The 26,751-nt window shown below is 44.6% G+C and overlaps 2 protein-coding genes across 7 annotated transcripts in view; one reads left to right on the top strand and one right to left on the bottom strand.

Moving 5' to 3' along the window:
* The window catches only part of RALGPS2 (Ral GEF with PH domain and SH3 binding motif 2), a 677,704-nt gene that overhangs the window by 302,300 nt on the left and 348,653 nt on the right, over positions 1–26,751 (bottom strand). The gene's annotated exons all lie outside the window — the stretch shown is intronic.
* The window catches only part of ANGPTL1 (angiopoietin like 1), a 122,489-nt gene continuing 103,569 nt past the window's right edge, over positions 7,832–26,751 (top strand). For 3 of the 4 annotated variants that reach the window (XM_030206443.1, XM_030206441.1, XM_030206440.1), the window contains exon 1: positions 7,832–8,193. The gene's annotated coding sequence lies outside the window, so the exon portion shown is untranslated. Of the gene's footprint in view, positions 8,194–8,906; positions 8,942–26,751 lie in introns of all 4 variants that reach the window. The other variant, XM_030206444.1, reaches the window with a different exon arrangement.

Genomic DNA, 26,751 nt, shown 5'->3' with positions numbered 1-26,751 from the left:
GTACAGCCTGGAACAGAACAAAATGGGCCTAGGAGGGTGGAGGTGGATTCTAGACACCAAACAGATTCTGCAACACTGTCTTCCTGAACCAATTGTCACATCGGGTATCCTGCTCAAGCCAGTAGTGTGATGTGGATGTGTGGACTGATGACGACGTCATCACCTTGCATTCTCTTCAATGGAGGCTGACCTCAAGTGGGCTACCGAAGCAGCCATGGCTCTGACATTATGAGCCATGACATGACCCTCCAAGGCTAGCCCAACCAGGACATAAGTGAAGGAAATGCAATCTGCCAGCCAAATTGAAATGGTGCATTTCCTGATGGCAATCCCCATCCTGTTGGGATCAAAAGAAACAAAAAGCTAGGAAGACTGTCTCTGGGGTATTGTCCACTCCTTGTAGTAGGCCAATGATCTCTTGCAATCCAAGGTGTGCAAGCTGCTTTCACAAGGATGGGCAAGAGGTCAGAGAAAGAATGTTGACAACACAATCGACTGGTTCAGATGGAACTCAAACACCACCTTTGGCAAGAACTTAGGGTATATGTGTGGAGGACTACTTTGTAGTGATGAAACTTAGTAAAAGGTGCATCCACTACAAAAGCCTGAAGCTCACTGACCCTACAAGCTGAAGTAACAGCCACCAGGAAAACAACCTTCCAGGTCAAATACTTCAGATGGCAGGAATTCAGTGGCTCAAAAGGAGTTGTCATCAGCTGGGTGAGAATGACGTTGAGATCCCATGACAGGGGGCTTTGACCAAAGCAAACTTCTCATGAAGCTGTCCAGAGATGGGCTTACCTTCTACACGTAGATAAGAACTAATCGCACTAAGTTGAACCCTTACAGAGTTGGTCTTGAGAGAAGACTCTGATAAGTGTAGAAGGTATTCAAGCAGGGTCTGTGTAGGGCAAGTAAGGGTATCTATGGCCTTGCTCTCAAACCAGATGGCAAACCTCTGCCATTTAAAAGAGTAACACCTCTTAGTAGAATCTTTTCTGGAAGCCAGCAAGAAACAGGAGACACCCTCTGAGAGACAAAAGGAAGAAAATTCTAGGCTATCAACCTCCAAGCTGCGAGAGCCAGAGACTGGAGGTTGGGATGTAGAAGTAACCCCTCATTCTGAGTTATGAGGGTCGGAAAACACTCCAATCTCCACGTTTCTTTGAAGGATAACTCCAGAAGTAGAGGGAACCAAATCTGTCATGGCCAGTACAGTATGATCAGAATCATGGTTCCTCAGTCTTGCTTGAGTTTCAACAAATTTTTCCTACTAGAGGTACTGGAGGATACACATACAGAAGACTTGTCCCCCAATTGAGAAGGAAGGCATCTGACACTAGTCTGTTGTGGGCCTGAAGCCTGGAACAGAACTGGGGGACCTTGTGGTTGATCAGAGTGGCAAAAAGGTCCACCGAGGGGATGCTTCAGCATTGGGAAGATCTTGTGGGCTATGCCCATATTGAGAGACTGCTCGTGCAGTTGCATGATCCTGCTCAGCCTGTCAGCCAGGGTATTGTTTGTGCCCGCTAGATAAGTAGCTTGAAGGAATATGCTATGTTGGTGAACACAATCCCACATCCGGACAGCCTCCTGACACAGAGGGTGTGATCTGGTGCCTCTTTGCTTGTTGGTGTAATACATTGCAACCTGATTGTCTGTTTGGATGAGAACAATTTGGTGAGATAACCGATCTCTGAAAGCCTTTAGAGCATTCCAGATTGCCCAAAGCTCCAGGAAAATTGATCTGAAGATTTGTTTCCTGGGCGGACCAAGCACCTTGAGTGTGAAGCCCATCTACATGAGCTCCCCATTTCAGGAGAGATGCATCTATCATCAGCACTTTTTGTGGCTGAGGAATTTAGAATGGAAGTCCCATAGTCAAATTGGATTGAATTGTCCAACAATGAAGAGAGCATACAAGCTCTGGTGACACTTGGAAGACATCTTCCAGACTCCCCGTGGCTTGATACCACTGAGAAGACAGGGTCCACAGAGCTAATTTCATGTGAAAACGTGTCATGGGTGTAATGTACACTGTGGAATCCATCAGGGGCATTTTCGAAAGAGAAGGGCGCCCATCTTTCGACACAAATCGGGAGATGGGCGTCCTTCTCTCAGGGTTGCCCAAATCGGCATAATCGAAAGTTGATTTTGGGCGTCCTCAATTGCTTTCCATCGCGGGGACGACCAAAGTTAACGGGGGCGTGTCAGCAGTGTACCGAAGGCGGGACGGGGCGTGCTTAAGAGATGGGCGTCCTCGGCCAATAATGGAAAAAAGAAGGGCGTCCCTGATGAGCATTTGGCCAACTTTACTTGGTCCCTTTTTTTCACGACCAAGCCTCGAAAAGGTGCCCGAACTGACCAGAGTGGTCCTTACTCCCCCAGTGGACACTAACCCCCTTCCACCCTCAAAAAAAAATTAAAAAACATTTTTCCAGCCTCTATGTCAGCCTCAAATGTCATATCCAGCTTCATCACAGCAGTATGCAGGTCCCTGGAGCAGTTTTTAGTGGGTTCAGTGCACTTCAGGCAGGCGGGCCCAGCCCCCCCCCCCCCCCCCACCTGTTACACTTGTGGTGGTAAATGTGAGCCCTCCAAAACTCACCACAAACCCACTGTACTCGCATGTAGGTGCCCCCCCTTCACCCATAAGGGCTATTGTTGTGTTGTACAGTTGTAGGGGGGGTTGGGGGGCTCAGCTCCCAATGTAAGGGTGCTATGCACCTGGGAGCAATTTGTGAAGTCCACTGCAGTGCCCCCTAGGGTGCCTGGTTGATGCCCTGGCATGTGAGGGGGACCAGTGCACTACGAATGCTGGCTCCTCCCATGACCAAATGGCTTGGATTTGGTCATTTTTGAGATGGGCATTCTTGGTTTCCATTATCGGCGAAAACCGAGGTCGCACATCTCAACATTTAGGTCGACCATCTCTTAGGCCGACCTAAATGTTGAGATTTGGGCATCCTCGACTGTATTATCGAAACAATAGATGGACGCCTGTCTTGTTTCGATAATATGGGATGTCCCGCCCCTTCGCGGGGTCGTACTCAGAGATGGTCGCCCTTAGAGATGGTCATCCCCGTTCGATTACTCCCCACCACTTGACCCAACCTCAACATCTGTCGACCTGCTGAGAGGCATGAACTTTGGACGCAAGCGAGACACGATTGTCCGCTCACATTTCCGTGAGGTAGGCTCAAACCCTTTGTGTTTCGAGCAAGGCTCCTATGAACTCCAATCGCTGGACAGGATCGAGATGGGACTTTGGGTAATTCAAAACAAACCTTAGTAGCTCGAGCACCTGAATAGTCATCCGCATGGACTCCTGAGCACCATCCTCTGAGGTGCTCTTCACCAGGCAATTGTCAAGATACGGTAACACATGGGCTCCCAGTATGCGTAGTGATGCTGCAACTATCACTAGACACTTGGTAAGGACTCTTGGAGCTGACGTGGGGCCAAAAAGCAACACACGATAAATCAAAGATACTTCCGGTAGGCTGGAAGTATCGGGATGTATCTGCATCCTTTATAGTCCAGAAAGCATTGTCAATCTTTTTTCTTTTTTGAATCAATGGGAGAAAGGTGCTCAGGAAAACCATCCTGAACTTTTCTCGGACTAGAAATCTGTTCAGGGCCCTTAGGTCTAGGATGGGATGCATCCCCCCAGTCTTCTTTTGCATAAGGAAGTACCTGGAATAAAATCCCTGCCCTTCTTCCCCTGGTGGAATGGGTTCGACCACATGGAGATTTAAAAGGGCGGATAGTTCCTTTGAAAGTACCTGTCTATGCTGAGAGCTGTTTGAATGAGCTCTCAGTGGGCAATCTGGAGGTTTGAGATGCCAATTGAGGATGTATCTAAGACGGACTATTTGAAGAACCCACAAGTTGGAGGTTATAAGAGGCCACCTTTGGTGAAAGAAATTTTAGCCTCCCCCTCGATTGGCAAGTCGATCGACCCGTATACTTTTACTGTGGCTAGGCTCTGCTGGAGCCAGTCAAAAGCTCATCTCTTGCTTTGCCTGGGGAGCAGAAGGGCCTTAGGTGCACGCTGTTGACGTGAACAAGTGCATTGGGGCTGAGCCTGAGTAGGCTGGTGAGCCAAAGGATTGTATCTATGTCTAAAATAGTAGTAGGAACCGCTCCTTGGTTTGTCAAAAATCCTCCTAGCTGAGGAAGTAGATGAATAAGGTGCCCAGCGGGAGAGAGAAGAGAACGTATCAGTATGCTTCTTGATTTGGACAGCGACCTCCTCAACTTTCTCTCCAAAACGTTTATTCCCCCCAGAAAGGGGCATCCACCAACTGCTGCTGAACAGTGTGTTCCAAGTCACAAACATGCAGCCCTGAGAGTCTGCACATTGCTATGCTCTGAGCAGAGTTCCTGGATGCCACATCAAAAGTGGCTTAAGTGCTCCTGCTCAAGAACTTTTGACACACCTTTTGCAGCTTGACCAACTGTCGAAAAGGCTCGGTGTGCTCCGGAGGGAGTGCATCCACCACGTCTGACAGCTGTTGCACCGAGTTTCGCAAATAGACACTTGTGAAGAGCTGGTAGGATTGTATACGAGAAATGAGCATTGAAGTCTGGTACATCTTCCTCTCAAAAGAATCCGGGGTTCTAGCTTCTCTGCCTGGGGGTGCCAAGGCATAGTCCCTAGTACTCCTAGCTCTTTTGAGAACAAACTCCACCACCATGGAATTGTGAGGCAACTGAGGCCTATCAAAACCAGGTGCACCGTGGAACTGATACTGGGTGCCAATCTTCTTGGGCATGACAGAGACAGAGGGGACTCCCAGTTCTTGATGAGGACTTCCTCGAGTACCTCATGGAGAGGTGCAGTCACAGTCTCCTTAGGAGATGTGTAGTCCAGGACCTTCAGCATCTTGGCCCTAGGCTCATTCTCCACTTCTAAAGGAAATGGAATGGCATCAGCCATTTCTTTTACAGAAGATGGAAATGAAAGGCTCTCCTGGGGAGACTTTCTCCTTTTGGGTGAACGGTTGAGAGTCTTTTCGGGTGGAGTGAACGGTTGAGAGGGAATCCCATAAGACTCTTCTGAGGAAAAGTATCTGGGATCCTCCTCTGAATCCCATAAGCACTCCCCCTCCTTAGTGTCAGACAGTATCTCCCTATGAGATTGCAGAGACCGAACCTGCCTCAATGCCAAGGAAGCATGCCCTCGACACGGGTATTGAGAAGTCAACTCCCACCTCAACTTCAGCGAAGCTTCCTCCACTGACAATGAGGACAAAGTCAAATCCTAACGTCACCTCGGGGTTGGGTCTGACAATGGACGATTCTGGGTGGCATCAAGAAAGGTGGAGACCCACTCGATGCTTCACTGCTCCCAGTGTCTAAGGGTCTAGAAGCAGCCATGCTTACCGACACTCCCAATGCAGGTACAATGTTCGACGATGATGCCGATGCCAAAGTTAAGGAACCAGACTTGGCTCCAAAAATCTTCTCTTGTTGAGCCTCTCAGGAAAGTAGTGTCCTCTTCTTCATGCGAAGACAGAAAACACAGAGCAGGGCTATGGTCGGGCCCAAGATACTGCAGACACCAAGAATGGGTGTCTTTTCCCGAGATAATCCAACTGCACAGGGTACAGCGATTGAAGCCACTGGGAATCTTCATGGACATGGATGGGAAAACTGCTCCGGCTAAATCAAACAACTCAATGGTGCCTGAAAAGAGGCAAGGCATGGAGAAAAACAAAGGAACAGACCCGGCTGAAGTCAGGGCCTAAAAATGGCCAAATGACGAAGAAAAAAATAAAATAAAATAAAAACCGGGCAAAACAATTTTAAACAAATTAAAGGAATGGTAAAAAGGGCCCTATAAGAGGAGCCAGAAAGAATACAATGAAAACACAGCTGGAAGGCACAAAATAGCTATCAGACCAGACAAGTGAGGAGAGGCCAAAAAACCAGCACCTTCTTCTCATGCGAAAACAAAGAGAACTGAAGAGACCAAGTTCACGCGGTGGGTGAGAAGGCACTCGTGCATGCGTGGTGAAGCATGGCTTGCGCTCTACAAAGCTCTTTTTAGCTTTGGGAAAATGCTGGACTGAGCGACGCTGATTGGCACCACCCACCTGTGAGAAGATAGAAGCCTGCTTGTCCTTGGAGAATAATGGACACATCTGTCTTACAAGCCAGTTTCACTGACCTTTGGCTAGCCTTTTGATTTCTTTTCTGTATGAAGCTGTTATCGGTCAGCATGGCTTCTGGGTATTCCCAATAGAGGAAGCAGACTTTACCAATTATTTACTTCGAAATTCTGCACAATGTGGACATGCTATACGGTTAATGCTTCTCTATCCATTCAACACCACCAGCAATGCAGAATTTACATAGAAGTCCTCTTCTATGCAGAGTTTGAAGATTGTGTGCAGAATTTGGCAAGGTGGGCACGGGAGTGCACTGTTGCAGGCTACAAAAAAAGGGGGCATCAGTAGTGTTATCTACATCAGCCCACAGGGCCTCAAAAAAGGAGATGAGCAATGGTACCTGCATCAAGCTGCAGATGCCATGATGAAGCCCTCTGCACCCTTGGTCCATAACTATGGGAGAGAGGCTGATTATGTTAAGTTAGGGACAGTGTGGAGGGATCAACCCTAGGATAGAGAAGACAAACAGCAGGGTTTGGTTTGGTTTGGTCTGGGGGAAGAGAAGGAAAGTAGAGAGGCCAAGGGAGGAGAGAGAGAGATCACAGAGGAAATCAAATCTGGGGGAAAGGGCGTGGCATGAGACAAAGAAAGAAATCATGGAGGGAGTCAAGTGGGGTGTTGTAAAAATGAAGGAATATTAGGAGAAAGAATATAAGTAGGGGTGGGAAAGAGAATATGTACAGCAGGGATGAGGGCAAATGGTCAATATTTAGGAAATGGGCTTAGCATGTGCTAATGTGGGACATTCTCGTGCTCTAAACCCATTGCTAGTGCTCCCAGGTTATAGGGCATTTTCAATTTTTTTTCAGGTTATGTACTGTTTACATTAACACACATTACCTGAAAAAAATTAATGAGGGAGTACTTACCACCTCTTATTTAGGAGGAGGAAAGAGTTTGTGCATGAAGCCAGCATTAAGCAGGCAGCATGCGTTAATGTGGACATCCTATGTGGTTAATGATTCTCTGTCCATTCCACACCAGTAGCAAAAAATAAATCAGAAAACATAAATAATGTGTGCTTAGCACGTGCTAAATGATAATCTACCACAAGCATGTTATTTTCACATGCACTAAGTATGTGGTAAAGCTCAACACTCTTTAATAGACATACCCATTAATGTCCTTTTGCACTCTAAAAAGATCTCTACCTGTCCCTGTTGCATCATTTCTGTCCGAATCCCTTATTCTCAGCAATACATACATGTCTAACTTCAAGAAAGATCTTCATTCTGCACTAAATGAAGATGCCAGTGTACAATCGTTGAAAGATAAAAACACAAAAGGGCAATCTGTTTAGTAATTGCCTGTTGGAATCTGCTCCTGAAGGCTTTCTATACCTCCTCCCAATTCTGTCCCATACAACCTCAAGAATTCTTCCTACTCTAAATGCACTACTTTTTGCTTTCTTCTTCCACACGCATCCCCACACTGCTTCTCTGCACCACAATTCTTATAACTTTTCTCACTCACCATACCACCCCCACCCCCATCCTTCCACTCTTCTCTGTCTCTCTTGCCAAGACTGTCTAGGAATGTAGTCAGAAGAATTTGATGCTTTCCACTGAACTGTAATGACATCACAGAAGGGCTGAGCTTCTAAGCCCTTTATACATTTGCTAGGGGAAAAAAAAAGGAAAAAAGAAAAAGAAAGCAAATCTCTTGAAGCATGCTGCTGCAGGAAGAATACTGATCAGCACTAGACATTCAGCATGTTTCCTCCTCTGCCAGTGACAGTACAAGTATTCCAGCCACTGCATGCTTTATTCATCGGCTGCAATAAAAGAATGCACTAGGTTTTCTTTTAGGTTATTTACACTGCTTTAGCCCATATGGATACAAGTGTTTTAAATTATCATGCAACTAGGAACTAACAGAACAATGCAGATGTCACTACTTTTACAACTGAGAAAGTAACTGCTCTGCTAACATCTGAAGAGACAAGAAAGATAAAGACCCTACAACTTATTTCTGGATTTTTGCAACCCCACAAAGAAACAACCTCCACCAAAATCAGGTTTGTCTACATTTCTATTTAAATATCTGTGTTTACTATACTAGAAGTAGCCACATGTGAAAGTGGCATGTGGTCATATGTGCATGGCAAGTTTTCAAATATTCAGTACTTATTAAAAGAAAGGATTGGTAAGTTCTGAACAGGATGGTTTGAAGATGTTCTTTAATGATATTATATTGAGATTACAGTGTTCTCCCTAGAAAATTTTGCCTGCCAGGTGGCACGAAGGAGTAGCTGGGTGGCAGCAAGGGACTGCACAGTATTATAAAATGTTCTATTAAGTTAGTTGGGTGATCAGTAAATTCAACCAGGTGGTGCACCCATTCAAAAAGTTCCTGGGGAGAACACAGAACTAGAAAATGAGGAAATCTTACAAAACATCAAATAGGATGTACATTTAACCAGGAAGAAAGTGATACCTCAAACAAATACTTCACAAATATCTGTGACATTTTTTGTTGTTTAATAGTTCACTTTAAAAGAATTGTTATATTTCAATCTGCTAAGGAAAAAGACTGTTTAGAAATTCTGACCAAATGTACATAGGAAAATATGTTAGCAAAGAGTGGTGTCAAATGGAACATGAAATACAGTAATGCACAGTCAAAATTATTCTAGCCACAAGTCTCATTTTCACTAGCTAGTTATGTTTTATAATCTGCATGCATACATACATACATATATATATATATAACCCATTTTTATGTCTTAAGGTTTTAACTTACACCCTTTCCAGTAAGCGCACAAGGTGAGTTATATTCAGGTATACTAGATATTTCCTGCCTTGGAGGGCGTACAATCTAATTTTGTACCTGATGTGATAGAGGGTTAAGTAAGTTGGCCAATGTCAAAAGGAGCAACAGCAGGATTTAAGCCCTGGCTTTCCTGGTTCTCACCCTGGTGCTCTAAACCACTAGGCTACTCTAATACTGTACTTTAACCTGTAATAATTATTTTACATATATACACACACATATATCTGTTTTACATACACATACATACAGTTATACATGCTCACTGGCTATACGCATAGCTGTATACAGGTCTAGTTTTGCGCAGAACAGTGGTACCCAACCCCATGGTTATTCAGGTCCTCTTATAAGGATCCTAATGTAATTTTTAACCAGTACATAAGAATTTTGATTAGTGTTGTAACTGAAAACCCCCCATTTAACTGTAGTTCTTGCATACTGCCGCTGAAAAATAACAGAAATAATCTACTGCTGATACAGATTAAATCAAAATTGCTTACCTGTAATATCTGTTCTCTAAGGAATGCAGGATACTTCATCATCACATGTGTGACATTGAGAGGTTGTGATTCAAAGCTATTTTTCAAAGCTCAGAACTCTCTGAAAATGCTCAGTTGTGAATTTAGGGCACTTCCTGCTTTGCAGGGCACATACAGAGTCCTTGCCTTTGGTATAAAGCTATTCAGTGAAAGGGTAAGGGTAATGGGGTTTGATATACCACCTGGCAATCTTCTTAAGGAGTTGAGAGGGTTTTGAAGACTGAGTAAGCTGTCATCTTCAGGAAACATCTGTTACAGGTAGACAACTTTGCTGTCTCCAAGAACAGGATTAAGAATCCTCATACATGTAAATCATTACACAAAAGGGGCTAGATTCTATACCTCATGCCTAAAAAAACTGGCACCGAAAGAAAATATGCCTAGGCGTATTCTATAAACTGCACCTAAATTTAGGTGTGGTTTACAGAATATGCCTGATTTACAGAATATGCCTAAATCTAGGTGTAGTTTACAGAATACACCCAACACCCGTTTTCTGTGACTACAGTCACCAATGAAAACCTAGTGTAAATATTGATGCCTAAATTACGTGTGGAATGGGCATATTCTATAACAGTGAGTGTAAATTCTAGGAATGCCCATTACCTGCCCATGGCCATGCCTCCTTTTCAGATCTGCCTCAGAATTTAAGTGTATCACTTATAAAATACACAGACATTTGTGCATGTAAATTCTAATTAATGCCAATTAGTGTCAATAATTTATTTTTTATTTTATTTTTGTTACATTTGTACCCCGCGCTTTCCCACTCATGGCAGGCTCAATGCGGCTTACATGGGGCAATGGAGGGTTAAGTGACTTGCCCAGAGTCACAAGGAGCTGCCTGTGCCTGAAGTGGGAATCAAACTCAGTTCCTCAGTTCCCCAGGACCAAAGTCCACCACCCTAACCACTAGGTTGCTTATTAAGTTCAATTATTGGCACTGATTGGCTTGTTAAGCTAATTAAGTTGCGTGCACAATTCCAGAATATGACTGGATTTGCACGTGCAACTCAAGTTGCATTATATAGAATACGGATGAAGGTGCCTTAAATTTAAAAAAAAAAAAAAAAAAGGAGAAAATTACTAGGCTATGTTTTTGTTGGCTACAGAAGCAAAAAGAGGAAAAACAATCCTATATAATAAAAACCAACCTCAACGTTCTGAAGCTGACTCTGTGGCTTCAGTGAAGGGTTTGTAACCTCTGAAGCTCAGGCTCCATCTCTGTAAGCTCCGCCCTCGAGTCCAAACGTCATGACGTCGAGGGCGGGACAATCACCATAAAAGAATCGCGCAACAAAAAACATAAACAAACAGAGGTCTAAACTACCGACGGAGGAGTACCGGCAAGGCAACAACAAAAAAAAAGAAAGGAAAATGTAGCTCCGCCCTCACGTCACAACACGATGACATTGAGGGTGGGGCGGTACACACAGCGGCAACAACAGAGGACTTGGAGGAGATCCAGGAACCCCCCCTCGATATTTGCCTGCCCAATCTCTTGCAATAACGCAGGCATGGAGGAGGAGAAAGTCAGGGAAGGAAGACAGAAACGCTTAACAGAGGGAAAAGGAGGCGTGGAGGGGGTCCCCATACCAGAGAGATGGGGGTGGGGACCCTGCGAGAGGGGAGGGGCTCACTCACTCACTCAGTAGAGGGAGGGAGGAAAAGGAGGGGGGAGGCCAACGGAAGGGAAAGGTAGGATGGGGAGAGAAGGGGGAAAACCAGACACTCTGTCAAACAAACTGTATCTCTGAGAAAACTCTGTCTCTCTCACTCACTTTGTCCAACATATGCACTCGCACACAGTCATTCTGAAGCATTCTCAATCTCTATGTGACACACAATAGCACAGTCACTCTTCTCTCTCACACAGTCACTCTCACACACACACTCACTCAAACATACACACTATGAGGAAAACCTGCCTAGCGCCCGTTTCATTTCTTTCCAAAACGGGCCTTTTATACTAGTCTTTGCATAAAGCAAAAGAAACATACAAACAGCAAAGGTGACAAAAAGGTCCCAAAACAATGGTGCGGTACAGAATTTATTGATAGGTATCAGTGACTGAACGTGAGTCATGTTTCAGCCGTAAGGCTTGCCTCAGGAGTTAAGTACTGATATTCAGGATTTAACCGGCCAGGATAACCATATAAAAGGAACCACATAAAACACAGTCCCTACCTTATGAGGCAACCAATGGCTGTTTTTTCTGAATATCGACTTAACCAGCTGTGTGCTAGCCAGTACCGCATAAACTGAATATTCAATGTTGAAGCCTGGACATGACCCGGCATTGAATATGGGAATAACGCCAGTAATGGTCAACAAAAATGCTCACCACCAACGGCTGAATATTTTACCCCTTGGTATTTTAATCTATTATATGACACTGGGACTCATTTTCAAAGCACTTAAAGTTCCATAGATTACTATCAGGCTTATTTTCGAAAGAGAAGGGAGCCCATCTTTCGACACAAATCGCAAGATGGGCGTCCTTCTCACAGGGTCGCCCAAATCGGCATAATCGAAAGCCGATTTTGGGTGTCCTCAACTGCTTTCCATCGCAGGTACGACCAAAGTTCATGGGGGCGTGTCGGAGGCATAGCGAAGGAGGGACTGGGGCATGCTTAACACATGGGCGTCCTCGACCGATAATGGAAAAAAGAAGGGCGTCCCTGACGAAAGCTTGGACGACTTTACCTGGTCCCTTTTTCTTATGACCAAGCCACAAAAATGTGCCTTAAATGACCAGATGACCACCGGAGAGAATCGGGGATGACCTCCCCTTACTCCCCCCCCAGTGGTCACTAACCCCCTCCCACCCTCAAAAATTTTTTTAATATTTTTTCCAGCCTCTATGCCAGCCTCAAATATCATACCCAGCGCCATGATAGCAGTATGCAGGTCCCTGGAGCAGTTTTAGTGGGTACTGCAGTGCACTTCTGGCAGGCAGACCCAAGCCCATCCCCCCCATCTGTTAAACTTGTGGTGGTAAATGTGAGCCCTTCAAAACCCACCAGAAACCCACTGTACCCACAGGTAGGTGCCCCCTTCACCCCTAAGGGCTATGGTAGTGGTGTAGTTGTGGGGAGTGGGTTTTGGGGGGCTCAGCACACAAGGTAAGGGAGCTACGCACCTGGGAGCTATTTCTGAAGTCCACTGCAGTGCTCCCTAGGGTGCCTGGTTGGTGTCTTGGCATTTAAGGGAGACCAGTGCACTACGAATGCTGGCTCCTCCCACGACCAAAGGGCTTGGATTTGGTCGTTTCTGAGATGGGCGTCCTTGGTTTCCATTATCACCGAAAATCGGGGATGACCATCTCTAAGATCGACCTAAATTTCGTGATTTGGGTGTCCCTGACCGTATTATCGAAACAAAAGATGGACGCCCATCTTGTTTCGATAATATGGATTTCCCCGCCCCTTCACCGGGATGTCCTGCGAGGATGTTCTCAAGAAAACTTGGGTGCCCCTTTCGATTATGCCCCTCCACCTAACTTTGTAAGTCTAAGTGCTGTGAAAATACAGCTCACTGTAAGCTATTTTATTAATCTGTAAACTAGGGTTATACCAAATATTCATATTTGATTTGATTCAGCCCCAAATACGAATAATCCAGGGCTCTACTGTGCTAAATCCTACTGAAATAAATACTTGATCTCTGATTTCACCTTGTATCTTTTATTATTTATGTTAAAGCCCTTTATTCATATTCAGCCAAATAATATTTTTTCATTATATATATTTGGCCAAATAGTAAAATATGCTATTCGATACAGCTCTATTGTAAACTGCTTAGGTACCTGATAGGAGGTACATCAAGCTTGAAATTATACCTAGGATTGTCTGCTTTTATGAATGCTGCTGCACAATGTCCACAACGACACCAAGATTTTTTTTTTTTTTTTTACCTGGACAGTGACTCCTACCTAGCATTGTTTAACTACAGCTTAGATTATTTTCCCTACATATATCATTTTGAACTTCTGCACACTGAATTTCATCTGCCATCTGGATGCTCATTTTTCCAATCTCTCAAGGTCTTACTAAACTTTTTCACAATCTGCTTGCAATTTAACAACTCTGCAGAATTTTGTGTTGTCTGCAAATTTAAGGATGTCACTTGATCCTCCCTTTTACAGACCATTTATAAGTACCAATCCCAGTACAGATCTTAAGAGGACCTCCACACTTTACCCTTCTCTATTGAGAAAGCTAACCATTCAGTCCTATTTTCTGTATCTTTATTCTCTACTTTTCAGTCACTTCCCAATCCCAAACATTACCTCTCATGAGGGAGTTTGTCAAATGCCTTATGAAAATCATGACACACTATGAGGCGTACTTTCAAAGCATTTAGTCTTACAAAGTTCTATATATTACTATGGAACTTTGTAAGTCCAAGTGCTATGAAAATACGCCTATATCTCAACCAGCTCACCTTTATCCATATATTTATTCATTCTTGCATTGGTACGGCAAGACATTCTTGACAAAATTCACATGGGCTCTGCCCCATTAAACCATGTGTCTATATGTTCATTAACTTTTTCATTAGACTAGTTTCTTCATTTTGCCCAGCACTGACACCTGGCTCTTCTATCTATATCTTCCCAAAGGTTACAGACAATTTTAATTTAAGGTTATAAATTGTTAATAGTAGGTCTGCAATTTCATTTTCACATCCTTTCAGAATTTTGAGTACTTTCAGAATTCTAACCTTCTGGTTAAGGTAATTTGCTATTCTTTAGTTTGTCAATTTAGCCTTCTGCATCTTCTGTGTTCAACATGATTTGTTTAAATTCCTCCAAATCATCACCATTAATATATATTCATTTTATGTAACTTGTATTTAAGCAATTCTTTAGTGGAGTTTTGATGGAGCACAAGCAGTTACATAGGAGTGGAGTGGAGGAGCAGCCTAGTGGTTAATGCAGCAGGCTTTGATCCTGGTGAACTGGGATTGATTCCCACTCTAGCTCCTTGTGACTCTGAGCAAGTCTTAGGGGGGTCTTTACTAAGCTGCAGTAGCAGTTTAGCTTGCGGTAGAAATCAGCTGGCGGTAAATGTCAAGATGCCCGTAGGAATATAATGGGCGCCTCAGCGTTTACAACCAGCTGATTTCTACCATGAGCTAAAAACATTATCGCAGCATAGTAAAAGACCCCCTTAACCCTCCATTACCCCTGGTACAAAATCAGTACCTGTATATAATATGTAAACTGCTTTGATTGTAACCACAGAAAGGCAGTATATCAAGTCCCAACACCTTTCTGAGTAAAGACAAAAATAAATAATTCATTTAGGGGCACTTTTACTAATCTATGTTAGGTGCCAACGCACTCCTAACACAGGAAAATTTGCCTAACCTAAGACATGCTAAAGCGTTCTACTACTACTGCGTTAGTTTTGTCATCTGCATACACCAAGTGCATGCTGATTTGTTTGTTTGTTTGTTTTTTTTTAGGCGGCTTGTCAGGGGTGGAGAAAGGGTGTGGATGTGCTAATTAGCTAGTGTGCAACATTACCGCCACACTAAATGATTGGCACATCTACAACACAGGAGCAGTTAGTGCCTCCTAAATAGGAGGTGGTGTGCTCCCATGCTAATTTTTTTAAATGACTGCACGCTAATGCTAACATTAGCACAAGGCCAGCAAAAGATAATAGAAAAGTGCCTCTCTTACAACCGTGCTAGAAATGGTATTAACGAGCGAGAAAGACCCATGTAAAGGCACGCTAAGCCCATTTATTTGCACAGCTTAGTAAAAGGACACCACAGCAGTGGTCTTCTCAAACTTTTAAGTCGGAGACACTTTGGATCCAAATGAGCTGAAGGAGAGCCACCAAATACCTTCCCAAGTTGGGGACAACATCCACCCTCACCAGTCCGCCTTCAAACTTTTTATTGGCTGTATTCTCAAGGAGGTGTGCATTTCCAAATACATTCTCTTCGCCCACTGAGATGTGCCTTGTACTTCAAGCATATGGCTCTTCAACAACCAAGGGCTGCCATTGGCCCTCGGGTCTTGCATTGAAGAACACTGCCCTACAGCCTTATAAGCACCCATTTTACTGCTCAATGTTCTAATGGTTCAACAGACTTCTTCAGAGACTTCTTACTCCGAATGTACTTTCAAAAAATGTAAAGCCCATAATAAAACTTTTTGAAGATGTTCTTCTGGCTATTTTAACATCCTCTTTCATTTCACCTCTTTACCATGCCTCAAGCCATATGGTCTTCCTTCTGACTTTTTAAATGCATGGGATACATCTGGTCTAAGCTTCCAAGATTCTGAAATAATGCCCATGCCAGATGTAAATTCTTAACTTTTGCAGCTGTTCCTATTTTTTTTTCGGTTTTCCTCATGTTATCATAGTCTCTCTTTTCAATGTTAAATGCTATGGGAAGTTTTCCCCAATGTCCTCCTTCCAATTTTTAAATCAGTTTTGAGTTTATTACTGTTGCCAAGTGATACCCCCATCCTCCCCATCTACCATTACTCTCTCACACACCAAATCCTGCATTCTAGTAAGTACTAGGCCTAAAGACGCTCTCTGCCTATCAGCAGTTCCTAGACCAACTGCTCCATGAAGCAGTCACATCTCATCTTGATGCTTTACTGCCCTAGCATGTCCTAATGTGACATTTATATAGTCAAAATTGAGGTAATTGAAATCTCTCATTACTGTACTGCCAAATTTGCTAGCTTCCCTATTATTGCTAGCATATTTTCTATTTGTTACATGGAGAGGTATTTTCGATATGATGTCTAAATCTGACTTTGGATGTTTTGCTGAAAATGTCCAAAAATCAAGTAATAAAAATGACCATTTTAAAATGGGAAAAATGTTTATTTTTTTTCTTTGAAAATTACCATTTCCTAGATGATGTTGTGCTTTGTACATCTATCTTTTTGGACCATTTTCAACAACAACAAAAAAGTCCAAAAATGCACAAAATCAAGCCACTGGAATGTAAGAGGAGCCAGCTTTCCTAGTAGATTGGCCACACAGGCATCACAGCAGGGACTACAGTGGACTTCACATAAAAGATCCTAGGTACACATCTCATCATTACCCCCTTATATTACACTAGTAAAAAAGCCCCGTTTCTGATGCAAATGAAACGGGGGCTAGCAAGGTTTTCTTCTGTGTGCATGTGGGAGTTTGTGTGTCCCTGCCCTCTGCCCTCTCTTCCCTCCCCCCTCTGAGTCCTTCACTGCTTTGCTGTGTTTTCCTTCACTGACTGTTTGTGTTACAGAGAGGGCGGGGCAGACACTCATGGGGAAACCGGATATCTCTCCCCCTTCACACTTCCGGCTGGAGGCTTCATAGAACGTTGGTGTTGCCTTTTATATAGAGAGATGGTGAGCCCTTCAAAACCCACAGACAGGGCCGGTCTTAGCAAGTGCGGGGCCCTATGCAGACCAATTTGGTGGGGCCCCATCCTAGCCCTGCCCACTGTAGCCCTGCCCATACCCTAGCTCCGCCCCCACCTTAGCTCCACCCCATTGATAAGATTATTCCATTTTAGAACATTTTTAATGAAATTTCAAATAGACAAATGAAGCTAAATTTGTACAAAAAAAACTGATTGAAATAATAAGCACAATGCTATCATGAAACCTCCCCAGAAATTATTCAGTTCAAGTCCACTACAATTAGTAGTTCCAATTCTCATAACAAAGGAGAATAAAGGAAAAATATTAAGAAAAGATTCAATACATTCAAATTCCCCTATTACTCTGTAACCCATATATGCAATAAAATAAAAATGAAATGAAAAGATATACAATAAAATTAAGTGATGTGTAAAATATAATGTACAATATAAAAACATATAGACCACCAAGGTATTAAAATTGTTTAAAAATATATACCACAACTCTCTGACTCAAGAAGACTCTGACTCTGTCTGTCATCCATAATTGTCTGACAACACACAGAAAAAAATAAGTAAAAATAAAATAGACACAATTAATACCTTATACACCAATATACCAGCCATACGGAAAATGCAGACCGTCAACAATATGAAGCTAGCAAGGGATCATAATACCACAATTCTCATGTAGAGCCACAAAACACCCTTTTAGAGGTAGTGTGTCATGATTTAGGCTCTACATCCTTTCTGATGTTTGGTGCCACCTTAGTAAGGCCAACACACAATCTCTCCACTGCAAAACACTATACACAAACTTGTGCAAAAACACACTCATAACCTTAACAAACCATAAACAGCACTAATTCCAAGGACAGGACGAGCTACAACCTTATGTGTGGCGTGGAAAGGCAACTGTAGTTACACCTGGCTCTAAAACACCAGTGCACAACCTAGTGAAAAAAACAAAAAAAACAAAAAGGGCTGCAAACTATACGCTAGCAGAATACTGCACCTTCCTTAATCACACCTGAAAAACACATGAAGGCAAAATACTGAACTGGAAAGTTACCTCAAGAAGTCAGACTCAGCATGCAGCAATACTACAAAAATTAAAAATTACATGAAAAATATCACAGATGCACATTTCCAAAAACTATTCAAATTACAGCCCACAAGATAGAACAAATGTGGGGACTAAACTTCCATCCAATATCCTATTAGTGTCCCAAACATATATATTCACTGCAGGGTTTACAAATTTCTATAGTCATCCACGATTTACTCCAAATTATTTTCGGGGTTCATCAGATCTAACTGCCTCTCACATCCATCTGAACAGTTATGTTCTTTGCGTCACAAGCGCAATGGTGTGGTGCAAATCCTCATTGAATCCCCTTCTTATCATTCATATCACACTGTTTAATTTCCAAGTCGTATAATTTAGGTAATCCAGCAAAACAGTTTTTAATAATAAAATATGCCCAACATATCTCAGTGCATAAACTTATCTTTAAATGACGGCAGCTTGTAAACGCTAGGGAATCCCCCACCACTTCCAAAAACTGACATATTCCAATTAATAAATCCTGAATAAAATAGTTTTTTCTACCTTTGTTGTCTGGTGACTTTGTTTTTCTGATCATGCTGGCTCAGTATCCGATTGTGCTGCTATCTGTCCTCTTAACTCCGTTTCCAGGGCTTCCTTTCCATTTATTTCTTTACTTTCCGCCTTTCTTCTTCATTTCTTGCCCTACATCCGTAAGTAAAAGCTGGGTCCTCTGCAGACTTGACTGTCCAGTGGATCCAGCTTCTGCCTATTTTCTATATCCATGTGCACTTTTTCTCCTCTCTTCCTTTTCCCTCACCTCATCTCCTTCCTCACTCTTCCCTCGCCTTCATCCATGTCCAGCATTTCTTCTCTCTCCTCCATCCACCCATGTCCAGCGATCCTCCTCTCCCCCCTGCCATCCATCTATGTCCAGCAACCCCCCCATCCCCTCTGCCATCCACCTATGTCCAGAAACCCCCCTCCCCTGCCATCCACCCATGTCCAGCGACCCTCCTGTCCTCCCTGCCCGCCCCTGCCATCCACCTATGTCCAGAACCCCCCCTCCCCTGCCATCCACCCATGTCCAGTGACCCTCCTGTCCTCCCTGCCCGCCCCTGCCATCCACCTATGTCCAGAAACCCCCTCCCCTCCATCCACCCATGTCCAGCGACCCTCCTGTCCCCCCTGCCATCCATCTATGTCCAGCAACCCCCCGTCCCCTCTGCCATCCACCTATGTCCAGAAACCCCCCTCCCCTTCCATCTACCCATGTCCAGCGACCCTCCTGTCCTCCCTGCCCGCCCCTGCCATCCACCTATGTCCAGAAACCCCCTCCCCTGCCATCCACCCATGTCCAGTGACCCTCCTGTCCTCCCTGCCCACCCCTGCCTTCCACCTATGCCCAGAAACCCCTTCCCCTCCATCCACCCATGTCCAGCGACTCTCCTGTCCCCCCTGCCATCCATCTATGTCCAGCAACCCCCCCCCCGGCCCCTCTGCCATCCACCTATGTCCAGAAACCCCCTCCCCTTCCATCCACCCATGTCCAGCGACCCTCCTGTCCCCCCTGCCCTCCCCTGCCAACTGCCATCCACCTATGTCCACAACCCCCCTCCCCTGCCATCTACCCATGTCCAGTAACCCCCCCCCGTCCCCCATGCCCTCCACCCATGTCCAGCACGCGACTCTCCTCGTTTTCCTGCTCCCCCTCCCTCCAGGCACCTGAGCCCCCCTCCCGTCTGAGCCCCCCCCTCCCCGACCCGCCAAATGACCCTCTTCTGCTACCCGACCCGGCCTGCACCTCACCTGACCCAACATTTAAAAAAAATCTCCAAGCGGCGATGCCTGCGTCTGACTAGAAGAAGAAAAACCGCTTCGCAGTTCATCCATTGGCCGGCCTTCCCTCATGTCCCGCCCTTGCGGAAGTTACAACAGAGGGCGGGACATGAGGGAAGGCCGGCCAATGGATGAACTGCGAAGCGGTTTTTCTTCTTCTAATCAGACGCAGGCATCGGCGCTTGGAGATTTTTTTTTAAATGTTGGGTCAGGTGAGGTGCAGGCCGGGTCGGGTAGCAGAAGAGGGTCGTTTGGCGGGTCGGGGAGGGGGGGGCTCAGACGGGAGGGGGGCTCAGGTGCCTGGAGGGAGGGGGAGCAGGGGAACGCGGAGAGTTGCGTCATTTGACATGGGTGGAGGGCGGCCGAGCAGCGGCGGTCCGGTGGTGAGGCAGAGCTGAGGCATGCCACGCGGGGCCCTATGCGGCCGCCTCGGTCGCCTCTGCCTAAGACCGGCCCTGCCCACAGAAAACCTACTGCACACAACTATATAACACTACAATAGCCCTTATGGCTGCAGGTGTCACCTTTATGTGGGTACAGTAGGTTTGAGGGTTTTTTTTATTGGGAGGAGGGCTGACACGTTCCACCGTAAGTGTAATAGTTGGAATATGGGCCTGGGTCAGCTTCTCTACAGTGCATTGCACTGACCACAAGGCTACTCCAGGAACCTGCTTGCTCTTCTAATAGGACTAACATCTGAAGCTGTCATAGAAGCTGGTATGCACTGTTTCATTTACATCTTTGCGGGGTGGGAGGGGATCAGTTACCACTGAAGGAGTAAGAGGATGTCATTCTTTTATTCCTCCAGTGGTCTTCTGGTCATTTAGGGCACTTTTTTGTGGCTTATTCAAATGTTAATAAAAAAGGTCTATACCAAAATGTCCAACTTACAGCCCTGGATTTTTTTTTGTTCCATTACGGCAGAAAAAGGTCCATGTGTTAGGAACGCCCAGATCCCGCCTTTAACATGCCCCTGACAAGCCCCCTTGTAATTTGAATGCACTTCTGACAGACTTTATAGAAAAACATCTAGAAATCGGTTTTGAAAATACCAATTTGGACATTTTTGTGAGAAAAATATCCAGATGCAGATTTATGCCACTTTTTGGACGTTTTTCTCTTTTGAAAATGAGCACCATAGTAACATAGCAGATAGCGGAAGATAAAGACCTGCATGACCAATCCAGTCTGCCCAAAAAGATAAACTCCTAAGTTGTCGTTGAAGCCTGCTCAAGTCTAACCAGATCTACCTAGCCATGATGAGGAAATAGACCGTAGAAATCTGCCAGGCACTAGCCTTACTTCCCAACTACTGGATTTGCCACATAAGCATGGCTAAGTTATTTTGATTCCATTCTCTTTCCATATATGAATCCTTTGTGCTTATCCCACACATTCTTGAATTCGGTTACCATTTTCATCTCCACTGTCTCCTGAGGGATGCCATTCCAGGCATCCACCACCATATCTCCATAAAAAAGTACTTTCTAACATTATTCCTACGTTGACCTCCAATTCATTTTCTCTAGTTATACCACTTACCCTTCTCTAGAAAAGGTTTGTTTGCATATTCATACCTTTCAAATACTTCAACGTCTGTATCATATCACCCCTACCCCTCCCTTTCCTCTAGGGTATACATATTCAGGTCCTCAAGTCTCTTCTCATAGGTCTTTTGGCACAAATCCCATATCATTTTTGTCATTTTCCTCTGAACCCTTTCAAGTCTTCATAGCATTAGCACGATATAGCTTCGAAAACTGAGCACAATACTCCAACTGGGGCTTCACCAATGACTTGTACAGGGTCATCAACACTTCCTTTCTTCTACTGGTTATACATCTCTCTATGCAGCCAGTCATCCTTCAGGCTACAGCCACTGCCTTGTCGCGTTGCTTTACTGCTTTGAGACCCTCAGACACCATCACACTGTCTCTCTCCTGAGCTGTGCTTATCAGTCTCTCATTTCCAATCTCATACATCTCCCTTAGGTTTCTGCAACCCAAGTGCATCAGTCTGCACTTCTTCACATTAAATTTTAATTACTATTTTAATTATAAACATTAGACCATTCTTCTAATTGCTGTAGATCTCTTCTCATGCTTTCCATTCCCTCTGAGTTATCACCTGTGTTGGTAATCTTCGTATCATCCGCAAAAAGGCAATACCTTTCCCTCTAACCCTTCAGCAACGTCACTCACAAATATATTAAAGAGAATCGGCCCAGCGCTCCACTACTCACCTTCCTTTCCTCTGAGTGGATTCCATTTATCACCACCCTCTGGCATCTGTCAATCAACCAGTTTGCAATCCTGTTCACCACTTTAGGTTTCAACTTCATACTGTTCAGCTTATCTACGAGCCTCCTGTGAGGAACCGTATCAAAGGTTTTGCTGAAATCTAGCGCATATCCATTATTCAGCTCTCTGGTCATCCAGTCAAAGAAATCAGATACATTTGGCAGTATTTTCTTTTGGTAAAACCATGTTGCCTTGGCCTTTGGTTTCCTACTTCTTTCCATTCTCCACTTTTATGAAGCAGAACCACACTGACTCATCCCTAAGCCCGTGGAATATCTCCCATCTCTATTTTAAAAATCCTTCGAAGGTCACCCCATGATTTCTCCAAGTTCCTCAATATTTTTAGATGTATCCCAGCCAGTCTCATGGCTTTGTCTAACTTCGGTTTTGAAGTTGTTCATATACACTTTTTTCTGTGAATGGTGTGATATCTACTCTACTCCCATATATACCCTTAGCAGTCAATTGTGGTCCTTCTCCAGGGTTTTCCTCTGTGAACACAGACGTATTTGTTTATTCTGTCCAGACAAATGGTAGCACATTCCACTCTCATACACTTCCCATCAAAAATGGAATTTCTAAACCTCTGTCCACACTGCATTTTGTTTCCTGAAGAACTTTAATCCGGTTTGACTTAATGACATCCTATATAATAAAACGCACCTTCTACATTCTGAAGCTGACTGCATGGCTGAGGCATTCCTGCTCTCTGTATCCATCTCCTGAATTGACATCACGTACTTCTGGGTTCGTCACAAGCAGAAGTGACCAACCACACGAAGTTTCACGCCTTCAGAATGTTGGCGGTGCATTCCATTAAATAGGATTGGTCAGTTCCTTGAAGCACAGCCAGAACTCAGTGTCCTGCACAGAAATGCTCAGACACCAGAGAGAGAGGGGGGGGGGGGGCCTGACACCAGAGAGCGGGAAGGAGGGGGGTCTGACACCAGAGGGGGGGTATCTCTGTCACACACACTCTCTCTCACACACACACACTCTCTCTCTCTCTCACAGTCAATGTCTTTCTCTTTCTCACACACTGTCTCTTACACACTCTATCATATTCACTCTCTATGTGCCACACAGTCACTCACACACTCTCTTGGTCTCATACACTCAGTCTCACAGAGAGTCTGTGTCTCACACACACTCTCTCTCTCTCTCGCACACACTATCTGTGGGAAACACACTCTCTCTCTCTCACACTGTGTCTCACATACGCACTTGCACATACTCTCATTCTCACACACACACTCTCTCTCTCACAGACACACTCGCACCCAGACTCACTCTCTCTCTCTCACACACACACACACTCGCACATTCACTCTCTCTCTCACACACACAGTCACTCTCATATACACTCTCTCAAACATACATGGGCCTTTTTTTTTACTAGTATTTACATATATTTCTAAATCACTCCAACAACTAGATCTAACCTATCATTACAATATTAATTTGTACCCTATGAGGGGCATAATCGAATGGGACGCCCAAGTTTTCCTGAGGACATCCTCGCAGGACATCCCCAGAGAGGGGCAGGGAAACCGGTATTATCGAAACAAGATGGACGCCCATCTTTCGTTTCCATAATATGGTCGGGGACTCCCAAATTGTGAAATTTAGGTCGACCTTAGAGATGGTCGTCCTTACAGATGGTCATCCCCGATTTTCGACGATAATGGAAACCGAGGACGACCATCTCAGAAACGACCAAATCCATGCCATTTGGTCGTGGGAGGAGCCAGCATTCGTAGTGGACTGGCCACCCTCACATGCCAGGACACCAACCGGGCACCCTAGGGGGCACTGCAGTGAACTTCAGGAATTGCTACCAGGTGCATAGCTCCCTTACCTTGTGTGCTGAGCCTCTGACATGATCCCGAGTACTTTGGTCATCCCCGCGACGGAAAAAAGTTCAGGACGCCCAAAATCGGCTTTCGATTATGCTGATTTGGGAGACCCTGTGAGAAGGACGCCCATCTTGCAATTTGTGTCGAAAGATGGGCGTCCTCTTTCGAAAATAAGCCTGTATGTCTACTTCATTCAGTGCTATCTATTCCGACTCACCCATCTTATTTTTTAGGCTTCTGGCATTTACATACAGGCATTTCAAAGTATGTTTGTTGTTTGCCACTACAACCTGCATGGAATTGAGAGGATAAATTTCATTTATTTTTTGTTTCTTGTAGCCTGCACATCCAGTACAAGCCCAATGTGATTCACATACAATTCAAAAAAAGAAAACCCCCACCTTGGAATCTTAACCATTTGCTCATTATTTAAATACAACTGTGCTGCCTTTGCCTTTATTACGAACTATTTCATCCTCTATTGGGATGTCTAAGTTCCCTGTTAGTATGCTTAGAAGACTGAAGACTGGAGGGTGGCCAATGTAATGCCAAAACAGGTTTCAAGAATGATCTGGGAAATTACAGACTGGTATGCCTGACGTCTGTGCCAGGCACATAAGTACATAAGCATCACCATGCTGGGACAGACCAAGGGTCCATCGAGCCCAGCACCCTGTCACCGACAGCGGCCAAAAACAAGCAATTTGTCCCGCCCATCCTAGGTAAAATAGTGGAAACTATTATAAAGAATAAAATTACGGAACATATAAATAAACATGGTTTAATGGGACAGAGTCAGAATGGGTTTAGCCAAGGGAGACCTTCACCAATTTGCTTCATTTCTTTCAAGGTGTGAATAAACATGAGGATGAAATTAGAATGTGGTAGGTTTAAAACAAATCGAAGAAAGTTTTTCTTTACTCAGCGCGTAGACAGACTCTGGAACTCAATGCCAGAGAAGGTAGTGACGGCGGCTGGCCTTGCTGAGTTTAAAGGGGGTCTGGACAGATTCCTGAAGGAAAAGTCCATTGATCATTATTAAATTTTGGGTTTCTGCCAGGTTCTTGGGGCATGGATTGGCCGCTGTCGGAGACAGAGTGCTGGGCTTGATGGACCTTTGGTCTTTTCCCAGGGTGGCAGTGCTTATGTGCAAAAACCCACAAACAGAACACAGAAGCAGAAGTGCAGAAGCACACCAACTGACCTATCGCAATGCAAAGGCAAACTTAGAAAGTTCCCAGGTGGTAATAAAGGCACTACAGGTGAGGTCACCAGCAGGGTGGGGCTCAGCAACACAAGAGCAGAGCATAGCCTGGCTGGAACAGGATCCCAGAATGGACTAGTGTGGGCTGGAAAGGATTTCAGGATTTTCACCCAGGCTTCAGGATTTACACGCCGACTTAGCTTGGCTGGAGGAACCCCAAAGCAAGTCCAACAGGGAATATAGTCACAATCATGACAGTACCTCCCCCTCAAGGCCCCCCCCCCCCCCGGTCTCCACGGGGTTTTTGGGTTTCATAAGTACATAAGTACCGCCATACTGGGAAAGACCAAGAGGCATATTTTCCAAGCACTTTGGGAGGCTAAGTTCCATAGGTTTCTATGGAACTTTGGGAGGCTAAGTGCTTTGAAAATATGCCTCCAAGGGTCCATCAAGCCCAGCATCCTGTCTCCGACAGTGGCCAATCCAGGCTTCAAAAACCCGGCAACCCCCCCCCCCCCCCCAAAAAAAAAAATAAAATTAATAATGTTCAATGGACTTTTCCCTCAGGAATCTGCCCAAACCCCCTTTAAATTCCGTAAGGCCAGCTGCTGTCACTACATTCTCCGGCAACGAGTTCCAGAGTCTAACTACACACTGAGTAAAGGAAAACTTTCTCCTATTTGTTTTAAATCTACCATATTCTAGCTTCATCTTGTGTCCCCTGGTTTTGTTGTTGCTTGAAAGTGTAAACAATCGCTTCACATCTGTCCGCTCTACTCCGCTCATTATCTTGTAGACTTCTATCATATCACCCCTCAGCCGCCTTTTCTCCAAGCTGAAGAGCCCTAACCTTCTCAGCCTTTCCTCATAGGGAAGTCGTTCCATTCCCTTTATCATTTCATCGCCCTTCTCTGCACCTTTTCTAATTCCTTTATATCTTTTCTGAGATGCGGCGACCAGAATTGGACACAATACTCGAGGTGCTGTCTCACCATGGAGCGATACAACGGCATTATAACATCCTTGGTTTGTTTTCCATCCCTTTCCTAATAATAATCAACATTCTGTGCGCTTTCTTAGCCACAGCAGCACACTGGGCAGATGTTTTTAACGTCTTATCAATGATTACTCTCAGATCCCTTTCTAGGTCCGTAACTCCTAACGCAGAACCTTGCATGACATAGCTGTAATTCGGGTTCCTCTTACCCACAAGCATCACTTTGCACTTGTCAACATTGAACTTCATCTGCCCATTCCCCCAGTCTCACGAGGTTCTCCTGTAATCTTTTACACTCCTCCTGCGACTTGACGACCCTGAATAATTTTGTGTCATCTGCGAATTTAATTACCTCACTAGTTACTACTACTACTACTACTTGACATTTCTAAAGCGCTACTAGGGTTACGCAGCGCTGTACAATTTAACATAGGACAGTCCCTGCTCAAAGGAGCTTACAATCTAAAGGACAAATGTACAGTCAGTCAAATAGGGGTAGTCTAGATTACTCCCATCTCTAGGTCATTTATAAATATGTTAAAAAGCAGCGGTCCCAACACAGACCCCTGAGGGACCCCACTAACTACCCTTCTCCACTGAGAATACTGACCTTTCAACCCTACTCTTTGCTTCC

Source organism: Microcaecilia unicolor, chromosome 6 (genome assembly GCF_901765095.1).
Source record: "Microcaecilia unicolor chromosome 6, aMicUni1.1, whole genome shotgun sequence".
In the NCBI taxonomy this organism is placed as follows: domain Eukaryota; kingdom Metazoa; phylum Chordata; class Amphibia; order Gymnophiona; family Siphonopidae; genus Microcaecilia; species Microcaecilia unicolor.
This window is presented reverse-complemented; position numbering and strand designations above follow the sequence as displayed.